The sequence below is a fragment of the Miscanthus floridulus genome, chromosome 17 (assembly GCF_019320115.1).
Source record: "Miscanthus floridulus cultivar M001 chromosome 17, ASM1932011v1, whole genome shotgun sequence".
In the NCBI taxonomy this organism is placed as follows: Eukaryota; Viridiplantae; Streptophyta; class Magnoliopsida; order Poales; family Poaceae; genus Miscanthus; species Miscanthus floridulus.
The window spans coordinates 102,972,582-102,986,070 of NC_089596.1; positions in this window are offsets into that span (position 1 = coordinate 102,972,582).

A 13,489-nucleotide genomic window follows, 5' to 3' on the forward strand; every position below is an offset into this window, starting at 1 on the left:
GGATGCTACCTATCGTAGTATGGCCGCCATGGCTCGAGGATGTCTCTGACATCTCATCAAACTTTATGAACTGGCTGACCTGAGCAACTGCAGGGCCGAAACCCCCCACCAGCACGGTCCTGGGCGGCTTCCCCTCCGACAAGGCTCGCCCAGGGGAGATCCACCAGAAAGAGTACACGTACGGCTCCATCCCGAAGAAAGCCTCGTAGATAGTGAAAAAGCCGGTGACACGTAGCACCCTAGTCGGATTGAGGTGCAGTAGCTCTAGGCCCCACTCATCAAGGAGCCCACGCAGGATCCAGTGCGCCACTTCCTTCGATGGAAGCAGCCCCTTCTCGGTGAAGGCGGTCAGCACCGCCTCGGGTGGCCTCTAGCTCGACATTGCGCTCCGGATTCATGAACAGATCTATGAGTTCTCCCCTCGCTTACCCTCTCTCACTTAGGAACCGCCGTGGCACATTGGCGGGAAGGAAGGAGGATAGGCAGCAGTTGAGAATAGGCAAAGGATTGCGACGAGCTCTCCCTTCCCCTATTTAAATAGGAGGCACGGTAGTGGAGGAAAGACAAAAGGATCAAGGCGAGAAACCCTCTTCCTCCCCCCATTCAATGTGGATGGGATACAACGGGACATGCCCTAACCAATGGGACGCACCCTGTCTGACGGAGCGGCGCCTGGTCAGACAGGACGTGGCCTAGGTATTGCCCACCACTACCGCACACCGGGCGCGAGAAACAAGGCGGGACTTAGAAAGGCCCAACTACGGGATCTCTGCCCAGGAGAGACCAACGGGCTTCCTGAGTCGATCGGACAGCTCAGGCAAACGCCGAGAGACAGGTAAGGAGCAGAGGGACTCCCCATGTGGGCCATGCTGACTCCGTCATGAATGACGAACGTGGATCCTGGTCAGACATATCCGATAGGGGCTCCTCAAACCCCGTCACTTGAGTCATCAAGGTAACATTACCAACCCCCACTATTTCTTTATATAATTCATTCATTCATCTGTTGTCATTCATACATTCATGCACGCATTCATCACATACATCCAAAGCATCGCATATGCAGTTAAATCCATCACAACGCTCTGCGTTGCGTCACGAAGCGGCAGTTGCCTCATTCAACATGAGCAACGACCGACCGGGGTTCGAAGGCCGGCCCATGAAGGGCTCGAGGCTACCTCACATCAAACAAAGCTAGGGGAGAAAACATAGATGAGCCTAGATCAGCCCTTGCCCAGTTTGCTCCGAAGCAGACAGGGTCGTCTCCACCTTCTCGTTCGATCCTAACCTCGAGCCATCCCATAGAATCTCCATCGAGGGAAGGCCAGTGGGCCACCTGGGTCGATCTCCGGAACGACCTAGGCATCTGTCAGGATATGGGTTAAGGAGCAGAGGAATGCCACATGAGGGCTATGCCGACCCCGTCATGAACGACGGACCCAGATTTGACTCGAATATGCCCGTTAGAGAGCTCACCGAGCATGTCACTCGAGCCATCGAGGCAAGCGACATTAGCTCAGCCCCTCTAGTTGTGAGAAACTGCGGATGGGGTAACACACGAAACTCAACCAACCCCTATCAAGCCCAACGAGGCTCAAGACGCCCAATGCCTCGGTTGCGCCTATGTTCGCGACTCCAACTTGCCTGATCCCACGACGCGCCCGACACCTAGGTCTAAAACTCTGACTCGCCTGATCCCACGATGCGCCCAACGCCTAGATCCGTGACTCTGACTCGCTCGATCCCTCGGCGCGCCCGATGCCTAGATCCACGACTCCAACTTGCCTGATCCCACGACGTGCCCGATGCCTAGATCTGTGACTCCGACTCACCCGATCTCTCATTGTGCACAGTGCCTGGATCCATGACTCAGACTCACCCGATCCTTTGGCACATCCACCGCTTGGATCCACGATTTCGACTCGCCCGATCCCTCCCTGTGCCCAGCGCCTAGATCCGCGACTCTGACTCACTCGATCCCTTGGCTGTCCCTCGACTACGCACCGACACCTAGGTTCGTGAGTCCGTCTCGCATGATCCCTCGGTTGTCCCTCAGCCACAACCAAACGGCTGGAAACCACACTCCTAGAAATGATGGGTCAGAAACTAGAAAGAAGAAGCTGCACCCACCAAGATGTACGCACACACGCTCGTTGACAAACCCTCCCCTAGGCTATTCTGCCCGAATCACATGGGGGCTCAGGGGTGAAAGCTCTAGTTTGGTTTTGGTGAATTGATGAAATCCTAAGTGCTAACCTAGTTTATCAAGTGATCATGAGATAGGTAGCATATTCCAAGTGATGAAGCAAATGAAGACCATGATATGATGATGATGATGACATAGTGATGATCAAGTGCTTGGACTTAAAAAGAAGAAAGAGAAAAACAAAAGGCTCAAGACAAAGGTATAAATGGTAGGAGCTATTTTGTTTTAGTGATCAAGACACTTAGAGAGTGTGATCATATCTAGGTTTGATAGCCGTACTATTAAGAGAGGTGAAACTCATATCGAAATATGGTTATCAAAGTGCCACTAGATGCTCTAACTCATTGCATATGCATTTAGGATCTAGTGGAGTGCTAACACCCTTGAAAATATTTGTGAAAATATGCTAACACATATGCACAAGGTGATACACTTGGTGGTTGGCACAATTGAGCAAGGGATAAGAACTTCACCGGCGGAGTGTCTACCCATAGAGTGCGGAGAGTCTGACGGTGCCACCGATGCCCTAGAAAGAAAAGACGAAGGTCACTGTAAGTGACCGGATGCTAGTCTCAGTCGAACCGGCCATCGATCGGACGCTAGCGCTGAAACGACTGGACGCTGGCTGGCTGCGTTCGGTCACACTGACATGGTCGTGCACAGAGGAGTTGCCAAGTCACCGGACGCTGGGTGTGTCCAATCAAGCATGACCGGACGCGTCCGGTCGTGAAAAGTCATCTTTGGATGCTTACTGGAAACGACCAGACGCTGGGGGTTCAGCGTCCGGTCACTTTGAGCTGTAGTGTCCGGTCATCATATGACCGTTGAGATCGGGCGTTCAGTAATTGAAGAAAGGGACACGTGGCATGCATCACATGACCAGACGCTGAGGTCCAGCGTTCGGTCAATATGACCGGAGCGTCCAGTCACCCCATGTTGTGCCTAGTGAAGGGGTACAATGGCTCTATTTTATGGGGGCTTCTATTTAAGCCCCATGGCCAGCTCAAGCTTATTCTCTTGGCCATTTGCATTGACATAGCAACCTTGTGAGCTTAGCCAAAGCCCTCCCACTCATCTCCATCATTGATTCATTATCTTTGTGAGATTGGGAGAGAATCCAAGTGCATTGCTTGAGTGTTTGCATCTAGAGGCACTTGGTGTTCGTGTTTCGCTGCTGGATTCGCTTGTTACTCTTGGTGGTTGCCACCACCTAGATGGCTTGGAGCAGCGAGGATCATCGAGCGGAGGGTGGTGATTGTCTCTGGCTCTGATCGTGGTGATTGTGAGGGGTTATTGTCCTTTCCCCGGTGGAGAGCCAAAAGATACTCTAGTGGATTGCTCGTGGCTTGTGTGATCCTCATCTTGTGTTGGTTGTGCGGCACCCTATTGAGGGATTTGGCGTGTGATGCCAATTAGCGCGTGAACCTCCAAGTGAGTGAATCGCCACAATGAGGAGTAACTTGCCGGCAAGCAAGTGAACCTCGGCAAAAAATTATTGTGTTCATCATTTGATTCTGAGGTGATTGGTCTTCATAGTTATTTATTCTTGTGATTGATTGGCTCCTTCCTCGACACGGCGGTATAACCTTCTTGCTCACTCTCTTTATATTACCGCAAACTAGTTGCCAAGCTCTTTAGTGTAGCTAGTTGTGAGAGCTTGTTAGTTTGGTTAGTGTGGCTCTTTAGTTAGCCTTTGAGAGCACATTAACTTAGTGTAGTGACATAGCTATTGTGTGGATAGAAACTATATCAACTAGAATTGTGGTAGGTGGCTTATATTGTTAGTAGGCTAGCGCAACACTTGCTTCGCCTCATAATTGTCTAACCGGTTTGCTAAGTGTTATTGTAGAAATTTTTTATTAGGCTATTCACCCCCCTCTAGCCATGAGGACCTTTTAGGGGGCTACACATGCGGGTGCGCTCGTGCGCACCCGCTGTTAAAACAATAAAATTCCTCCGATGGCAAGACGGAAAAACCCACTAGACGATTCTACCCAAATCACTAGGGGGTTCAAGGGCTACACCCGCGGATGCGCTCGCGCGCACCCGCTGTTAAGACAAAACCCCTCCAGACGATTCTACCTGAATCGCCCGGGGGCTCAGGGGTTCCTATCGGGTTCATAAACCTAGGGTCCCTCATGTACCTACTTCCCAGCAAAAGCTCGACCTAAGCAGATGATGTTGCGAACAACGTGCAACTCCTAGGTCAGCCCAAAAACCTAACGACATGCCAGAAGGGCGATCCAATCTCCAACCGAGAGTCCTGGCCAAAGAGGAATGATGCCCGCTTTCGACTCTGGCCCGCCTCTCTGACCGGAAGGCCTCGCTTCTGACTCCGGCCCACCTCTCCAACTAGAAGGCCTGGTCAAGGAGGAACAACGCTCGCTTCCAACTCTGTCCCGCCTCTCCAACCGAAAGGCCTGGTCGAGGAGGAACAACACTTGGTTTCGACTCTGTCCTGCCTCTCTGACCAGAAGGCCTCACTTCCAACTCTAGCCTACCTCTCCGACCAGAAGACCTGGCCAACAACGCTTTCGACTCCGACCCGCGTCTCCGATCGTGGATACACCAAACCTCTATTTATAGCTCTTCTCTAACTGGCGCAGTCGGAGCCAACTAGAACCAACCGACCGAGGACGCCCGCTCGGTAAGGACTAGGAAACGGGTGGAGCAAGTAAAGCAGGGCGTTCAAGTCAACCGCAAAACCAAGGACTGTATCCTATACACCTGCAGGACAGTACCGACATGACATGTCAGAAGGGTGCCCTGCAAACTTTTAGGCATGATAGTATTGTGGGTGCCCACAACTCCCTTACCAGACAAACACGGTAAGGCTCCTCCCACATGCCTCTGAGCATCAACAGTGTTGTAGTCACCATCATTTGCCCTACATGGAGAACACGGTAAAAACCTCCCACATGCGTCATACATCAACAGTGTTATGGGCGCCTACACTCATCTTGTACCCGACGGCATGGGCAACAAGACTTAGTAGCATATGTACTCTCTCTCTCTCTTGCTCGCTTGTAAGGCCGTCCCCTTCATCTATAAAAGGAGATGCGCTCTCTCCCAACAGGAGATCAATCAGTTCACAACTCAAACAACACACACACGATCTGAAAGACCAAGGATCCCAATGAACAATAGACGTTCGAACACTTAGTGCACAGCAGAGCTCCCGTCACTCTTGGCCCTTCAGGCTGGAGTCCGACCGGACCTCTTGCACCCCCATCTTACTCTCTTCTGTTTGTAACCCCACAACAAACTTCGAGCACCTGGGCTCAGGAATAAAGTCACCGACCGACTCAAACTGGACGTAGGGCACATTGTCTGAACCAGTATAAACCCTATGTCATTGAGTGCTAGGCCACATCCGATCACAACGTACGACAAAACTACAAATATTTACGTGTTGGTCATTTTCTACACCAACAGTGGGGATCCATCATTTTTAATAAGTTTTTTAGTAGGTCGAGTCCTTATGGTTAGGATCTCTTCATGCTAAAGTCTTTGGTTTCTAGGATTTATCTCCTCCTTCTCTACGGTGACGGCAAGTGGGTAGGGTGGAATCATTTTCTCCATGGTGGCTCTGTTGAAGATGAGGGTGACAGCTACGGCATCATCATCCTCATCGATATGACAACATGGAGACTTTATTTCCGGACAGTGACATCAAGGCAGAGATGATGTCGTTGCCATGGAATAATTTTCCCTAGTCTCTTCTTCATTTTATTGTGGTTGGATCTAGCCATGATGAATGTCTAGGGAGAATACATTTTAGATCAGTCTTCCTCATTCTTCGGTGGCAGAAAGAAGAAGAAGGAAGACACCAGAAAGAAAAAGTTTCTCAACTCCGCCTAAATGAATGTTAGCCGTCGTTCATTGGGCATATGTTCTCGGGCCTTTTGCGAGTGTTTGCCTGTGCGGTCATCCATGCTGCAAAGCGTCGTATATGTTTGGTTTTGAGATCTGAAGCTATTTACAGCGTGGGTATAATTTAAATGAAAATCAATTTATGGATATTTGTGTAATTCAGAGTGCTTGTAACTTGTTGATGTAATCAGCTATTATCTAATACAATTCTTCTTTTGTCAAAAAAACAAACTCATATGTGCCCAAAGATGGCATGTCCTCACGGCCCAACTATCTAAGTGGACTGGACCGATGAGTAGCCCCTGATTGGCCCACAATACAAGTAGAGAGCCCGATGGGTGACGATGTTATCTTGACCAAGAGATTCAGTTCATCTGGTTGTAGAACCTTCTCTGCAAAAGTTAGTTTACGTAAAACAAAATAAAAATTATAAAAAAGAGTATAGTTGCCAAAGGGCGTGACAGCTTTTGGTAAGCCAAATTAAAACCGCTTGCTTTTTTCCAAAGAGACAGTCAACTTTTAAGATGCTTCTAAAAATAATCTTTTTCGCCAACAAAATTATAAAAGACTAACAAAAAAATAAACAAGTTTACAATCTCCCCGGGTTTAGCCTAGCCATCGTTGCTTTGATAAGAGATTCAAATCAAATGGCTAGCTAGTGTTTTTTTAGCAAAAAAAAAATTAGCTAGCTAGTGGGAGGGCTCGGTGCTCGGCCAAGCCATGGGTCGTTTGTTTGACCTACTTAGAGCATAGACCTACTAACCGGACTAAACGCAAAAAACACGTCACCTCACGTCATATGTGATAGTTCTCTAAACCTGTCCCACTCAAAGAGTTTGTTCGCTGGTTGGTTTCTGGGCTGATAAACCCAACTGGTGCTGATTTGTTGTGAGAGAAAAATACTATTGACTGACGGATAAACCCTGACTGAAATCAACAAACGAATAGGCTAAAAATTTTCAATTAGTCAACCCGGCCCAACCCTGCCCTACTACCATTGGCAAAACCACCACAACTCGCTGTCGGGATCTCAAAGAAATCCACAATGTCTCTATATACCACGACAACTCAGCATGTCTAAATCACTCGATGATTATTGAGCGAAGAAGAAATTTCTTAAGCACAAATGTCAATTACAACTGAAATCACAAAGAAAGAGTACTAAAGCTGGCGATGAATTTGGTGGCCGAGGAGTGGCAAGACGGGTAGTACCACTAGACGGTGGGGATGCATGGGAGGATGGGTAGAGGCAGAAGACGTGAACCTGCATTCACACCCGTCACACAGCATCAGCTCCATGGCCACCTCCTCGGACCAAAAGGTCATAATAGCTAGAGGGGTGAATAGTCTACTAAAAATTTCTACAACAACACTTAGCAAAGATGTTAGACAATTAAATGGCAAAACGAGTGTTGCGCTAGCCTAGTAAAAATGCAAGCCACCTACCATAATTCTAGTGACTATGATCTCTAAGCACATAATTGGTTAAGTCACTACACTAAGTTAGTGAGCTCTCAAAGACTAATTAAAGAGCATCACTAATCACTAGACCCGACACGAGCTAGCTCTCAAAACTAATTACACTAAAGAGCGTAGCAACACTAAGAATGTAATACAAGAGATGGCGGTGATGATTATACCGACATGTCGATGAGTGAGCCAATCACAGGATGATCACAATCAATCACAAGATAACCAATTAAATCCTCGGACAATGATGACACAAGATTTTTTACCGAGGTTCATTTGCTTACCGACAAGCTAGTCCTCGTTGTGGCGACTCATTTACTTAGAGGTTCATGCGCTAATTGGCATCACACGTCAAACCCACAATCGGGTGTTGCACAACCAACACAAGATGAGGATCACATAAGCCACGAGCAATCCACTAGAGTACCTTTTGGCTCTCCACCGGGGAAAGGTCAAGAACCCCTCACAATCACCACGATCGGAGCCGGAGACAATCACCAACCCCCGCTGTTCCAAGCCATCTAGGTGGCGGCAACCACCAAGAGAAACAATCGAAACCCACAACGAAACACAATCACCTAGATGCAATCACTCAAGCAATGCACTTGGATTCACTTCCAATCTCACAAAGATGATGAATCAATGATAGAGATGAGTGGGAGGACTTTGGCTAAGCTCACAAGGTTGCTATGTCAATGCAAATGGCCAAGAGAGTGAGCTTGAGCCAGCCATGTGGCTTAATAGAGAGCCCCACGAATAGAGCCATTGGGCTCACAGATTAGCCCACTGCGCATCGACTGGACGTGCTGGTCGGGGTGACCGGACGCACCTAAGCCAACGTCCGATCAACGGATGCGCGCCATGCGTCCTCGCCTCCAAACGAGCACCACTAGATCTCAATGGCTATATTCTTCCGTGCTCGTGTTAAGTCATGACCGAACATGCCGGTGCCAAGTCAGCCCCCGCGTGCGCACCACTGCCAGACCGTGACCGGACACGCCGCTCCCCGTGAGATCCTAATGTTAGGTCACTTACAGAAAGCATCTAGAGTAGCAGAACGACGATCGGACACGTTAGATGCACCATGACCGTACCTAGGCTAGCGTCCGGTCAGTTCTCCTCCGCTGCGCACCAAGTTTCATGCCCGACATCAACGTACGTCACTTGTGACCAGACGTAGGCCCTGCACGTCTGGGTCACAAAGACTGTGCAGCGTCCGGTCAACCACCAGACCGAGCCCGAGTGCGCCAACTATTTTATAATTGACTAGACACTGAAACCCTGAGTCCGATCACTTCAAACTCAGTGTCCGGTCACTGTTTGATAGTGAAAAACACCTCCTTCACTTCACCAACTTCTCCACCCTTGCTCAAATGTGCCAACCACCAAGTGTATCACCTTATGCACGTGTGTTAACATATTTTTACAAACATTTTCAAGGGTGTTAGCACTCACTAGAATCTAAATGCATATGCAATGAGTTAGAACATCTAGTGGCACTTTGATAACCGTATTTCGATACAAGTTTCACTCCTCTTAATAGTATGGCTATCGATCCTAAATGTGATCACACTTGCTAAGTGTCTCGATAACCAAACCAAAAAGCTCATATCAAGTTTCACCTTTGCCTTAAGTTTTTTGTTTTTTCTATTTCTTTGTTTTCAAGCCTAAGCACTTGATCATCACCATGGTCACTGAAAGGATCAAGATGCCCAAGAGGGGGGGGGGTGAATTGAGCTAATTCTAAATTTCTTTGTAATAATTAAATCCTATGGTTAGCCCAATTAACCCCTTGTGCCTAGAAAGTGTATCTAATTATTCTACCGCACAAAAGACTTACAACCTAAGTTCCAATCCTACTCTAGCATGGCAATTCTAAGAATGTAAAGAGAAGAATCAAACTGCTCAAAGGCCCTGTTTGGATCCATGGGTTAGAGCTAGTTTGGGCTAGTTGGAGCTCAACTAGCCCTAAAGTAGCCAAACAGGAGGGCTAGAGTGGGTTATTTGCAACTAGCCCACCCTAAAAAACTATCCCCCAAAGAGGTGATTATTTGGGCTAGTTGGGGCTATTTGAGGTGGGGTCCACTGTTTTCTCTCTACTTTCACCCGCACCAATGATTTGGAAAGCACATTTATTATCATTTTAACCCTTGTATCCAAACATCTCTTAGGCTAGAGTTAGTTCAGGGCTAGTCCTGAGCTAGAAACTAACTCTAACCTCTAGCTATGCTAGAGTATCCAAACAGGGCCAAAGTAAATGCTCAAAGTCAATGCTCAAAGTAAATAGAGAGGAAGGAACGCGGCGATGTTTTGCCGAGGTATCGGAGAGTCGCCACTCCCCACTACTCCTCGTTGGAGCACCCACGCAAGGGTGTAGCTTCCCCTTGATCCGTGTAAGGATCAAGTGCTCTCTATGGGTTGATTCTTCGACACTCTATCGTGGTGAATCCCCCACAACCGCTCACAACTTGAGTTGGGTCATCCACAAGCTCTCTAGATGATCACCAAGCTCCCAATCACCACCAAGCCATCTAGGTGATGGCGATTACCAAAAGTAACAAGCATGAACTCTCACTTGACCACGACAAGCCTAATGAGAAGGTGGATGCACCCTTTGCTACTCTTGATCTTCACTAATGAGGGCTCTCTTTGGGATTCTCAAATCTCAATCACCTCACTAGGACCTTACTCTTCTTGGTACTCTCTAAGGTGTTTCTCAGCTGTTGGAATGAGCAAAAGTACCCCCACACACGAGCGGAGGTTGTATTTATAACACCGGTAGAAAAACGAACCATTATGTGCCTCTGTGGGGCAATCGGACACTCCGGTCATGTTGATCAGACACACGGGTCAGTACACCCCGAACTCCAATGGTTAAGTGTTGATCGGACACTGGCAGCGTCTGATCAGCACTGACTGGACGCGTCTGGTCATGTTTTCCCTTCACTAGAACCTTACTGATGTCGACCAGACTCTGGACCCCTAGCGTCTGATCACTTGCTGAGCAGCGTCCGGTCAGTAACTGGAACCTGATCAGCGTCCGGTCAGCATTGACTGGACGCGTCCGATTAGGATTCTCCCTCTCTGAGACCTTACTAGAGTCGACCGGACGCTGGCCCTCAACGTCCGGTGACATGACCTCGCAGCGTCTGGTCACTTCCAGACACTTTCACCTTGGTCAAATGAACTGACCAGACCCTGAGCCAGCATTCGGTCACACCGAAGCCAGCGTCCGGTCAGTATTTAGCCCTCCATTCACTTCCAACTCTTGAACATTTGTGAATGAAGTTTGCTCCATTGGATCAAAGGGCTGTTATGGAGCTACCTAGTGCTAGTTTCAATAAGTGTGCACCACACCTAACTCGCTAGACTCACCTAGGTCAAGCTACCCATTCATACCCCCCTTAATAGTATGGCCAAAGGAAAAACAAAGTCCTAAACTACTCTAAGTGTCCCTCCAACTCCAATTGACACTTAGAACTAGTCCATCCTTAACCTTGTCGTCCATCCTTTAAAAACTGAAATGATTTCCATCGTAGGGGCATGACAACCTTGATTGCCCATTCGATCTCCATTACCGTGACCTAACTCAATTGTTTCTACAAAACACACGTTAGTCACAGTAATAACGTATTGTCATTAATCACCGAAACCCAACTAGAGGCCTAGATGCTTTTAATCTCCCCCTTTTTGGTGATTGATGACAATACTACCTCGAGTATGTGAAAGAGATGAGGTTTTTAACATGCTTGGCTCATATAAGCTTTTGGCAATAAGAATAAAAGTGTTAGACAAGCTTATATGGCCCATGCCATCATGATGTACTCAAAAGATATGAAATAAGAATGAGTACAAGTAATGAAGCTCATTTGCATCGGAGTAAAACGTGGAAGCAAAGGCAAATGAGCATAGCATAAGTGATATGATATATAAATGATTCAAAGTAGAGAGCACATATGTCATATATCACGATCACATAGATATCACTATCACATAAATATAGTAGTAAACATGAATGCATAATGTACCACACACACAAATGCATAATAGTGTATCTCACATATAAAAACTCCAAATGTAATAGATAAGCTAATATAATAACTAAGCTCCCCCTAGATAAGTAGCTCCCCCTAAGCCTAACATACTCGAACCCTCTCCCCCTTTGTCGTCAAACACTAAAACCTAAGGGTCGGTCGGCGGGGCTGTAGCAGACAAGTCGAGCGCTGAGGTATGAGGAGCAAGGTGGAACTAGGTGCCATCATCGTCTGATCCTGAGCTCTAGGCTGTCTGACCCTCTATAGCTAGTAGTGATGCTGAAGCAGTCTAGGTCAGATCAGGAACTGGTGCTGCTATAGGCTGAGCTGGTATAACTAAAGCAGCTGGCTCTAATGATGCCACTATGGAGGGGAGCGTCTCTATCATCGCTATGAGAGGTACAGCCGTAGAAGGATCTAGAGCATGCAGGTATGGAGGAGTGGGCTACCCTGTCAACTCACTGAAGGAGGCTCCAAGACTCCTGGAGATTAAAGTGTCTGGCTCAAGCAGTAACGACGTCTGTGCTGGTGTGAAGCCCGTCTGGAGTGGTGTGAACTGCGGGGCTACCACTAGCGAAGCGAACCACTGGGACACCTGCTCTGTCGGTGAAGCATACTGTGCTGGTGGTTGTCCCTGACTCTAAAGCCCACTAGGCTATAATGCTAGAGTCATCGAAGTGGTAGCAGGCTGACCAAGCTGGGGCGAAGCTTGTGGCGGTGGGGCCCCAATCGCTGTCACTACATGCTACATGAATCCAAGAAGTTGCTGCTACATGAGGATCTACTACTGATGCATAGCCTGTTGCTACTGCTATAGAGCCTGTGTCTGCTGCTGAATAACTAGCTGCTGTTGCTAGAACTCATCCTGCCAAGTCTAGAACTGAGCAAATATAGCACCTGTCTCCTGAGCCTATCTGGCCTGGTCCTGCCTCATCCTCTCAAGTATAGCTAGAAGAGCAGGGTCTATCTGTAGGGCAGGTGGTGCTGAACTAGAGCTACCGGCCTCAGCATCATGTCGTCATAGAGGCATCTGTGGAATGGGCTGATAGTCATCATCAGAACTATCACTGGGCTCGCTAGTGACCAACCCTCCTGCTGAGCAAGATGCTCCACCTCTATGGCTGCAATACCCCTAATAATATCGTCCTATTGGGCTGCAGTCTCTAGCACCTCTAGACGATAGCGCGGTTGACTAGGTGCCTGTGGTGTACTGTGGCGGATCATCTGAGTCAGGTTATAAGCAGAGAACTCTATCATGGCACCACTGTACTCAGCAATCATCTCAGGTGACCTAACTATAACTGCTCTGTGGATAAGGAATGTGATCCAGTGAGCATAGGGTAGCTGCCTATGACCTCTGAAGCCCTTAGCTATAGTGTCCTCCATCTCTGATAGAAGAAGATCCTAGATATCAAAAACTGTTTGTTGCATTAGAGAGTTGAGAAGCCATAGCTGAATTTGAGTCAATCCCTCTCTGTATCCCATCCTCGAAAGTAAAGTCCTCATAATAGCCTCAATCATGCGAGCGGTGGGCGTAAGATCACTGGGGTTCCTCCTCGACTCCTCACCAAAGGGCTTTGTGAAATAGTGATGAACCAAGTCCATAGGAGGTACCATACCACCATGAGGGTGTCTGGGGGTGCGGTCTGTCTATAGCACACCTCATGGAGCCTGATTGGCTGCTCCTAAAGCCTGAGAATCTCCCTAACCCTAGTGCTCATCAACCGATAGTCTCTGCCTCCGAATGTAAAGTGAATGAACCTGTGCTAGAGGTCAATCTAGAAAGATGCATAGAACTGATGAACCCAAGATGGAACATATAATCTGGTCCGTCTAATCAAATATGTTAGCCTCGGCAGATATGCAAGGTAGGGGCGAATGTGCTCACAAGCTACTACAATAATAG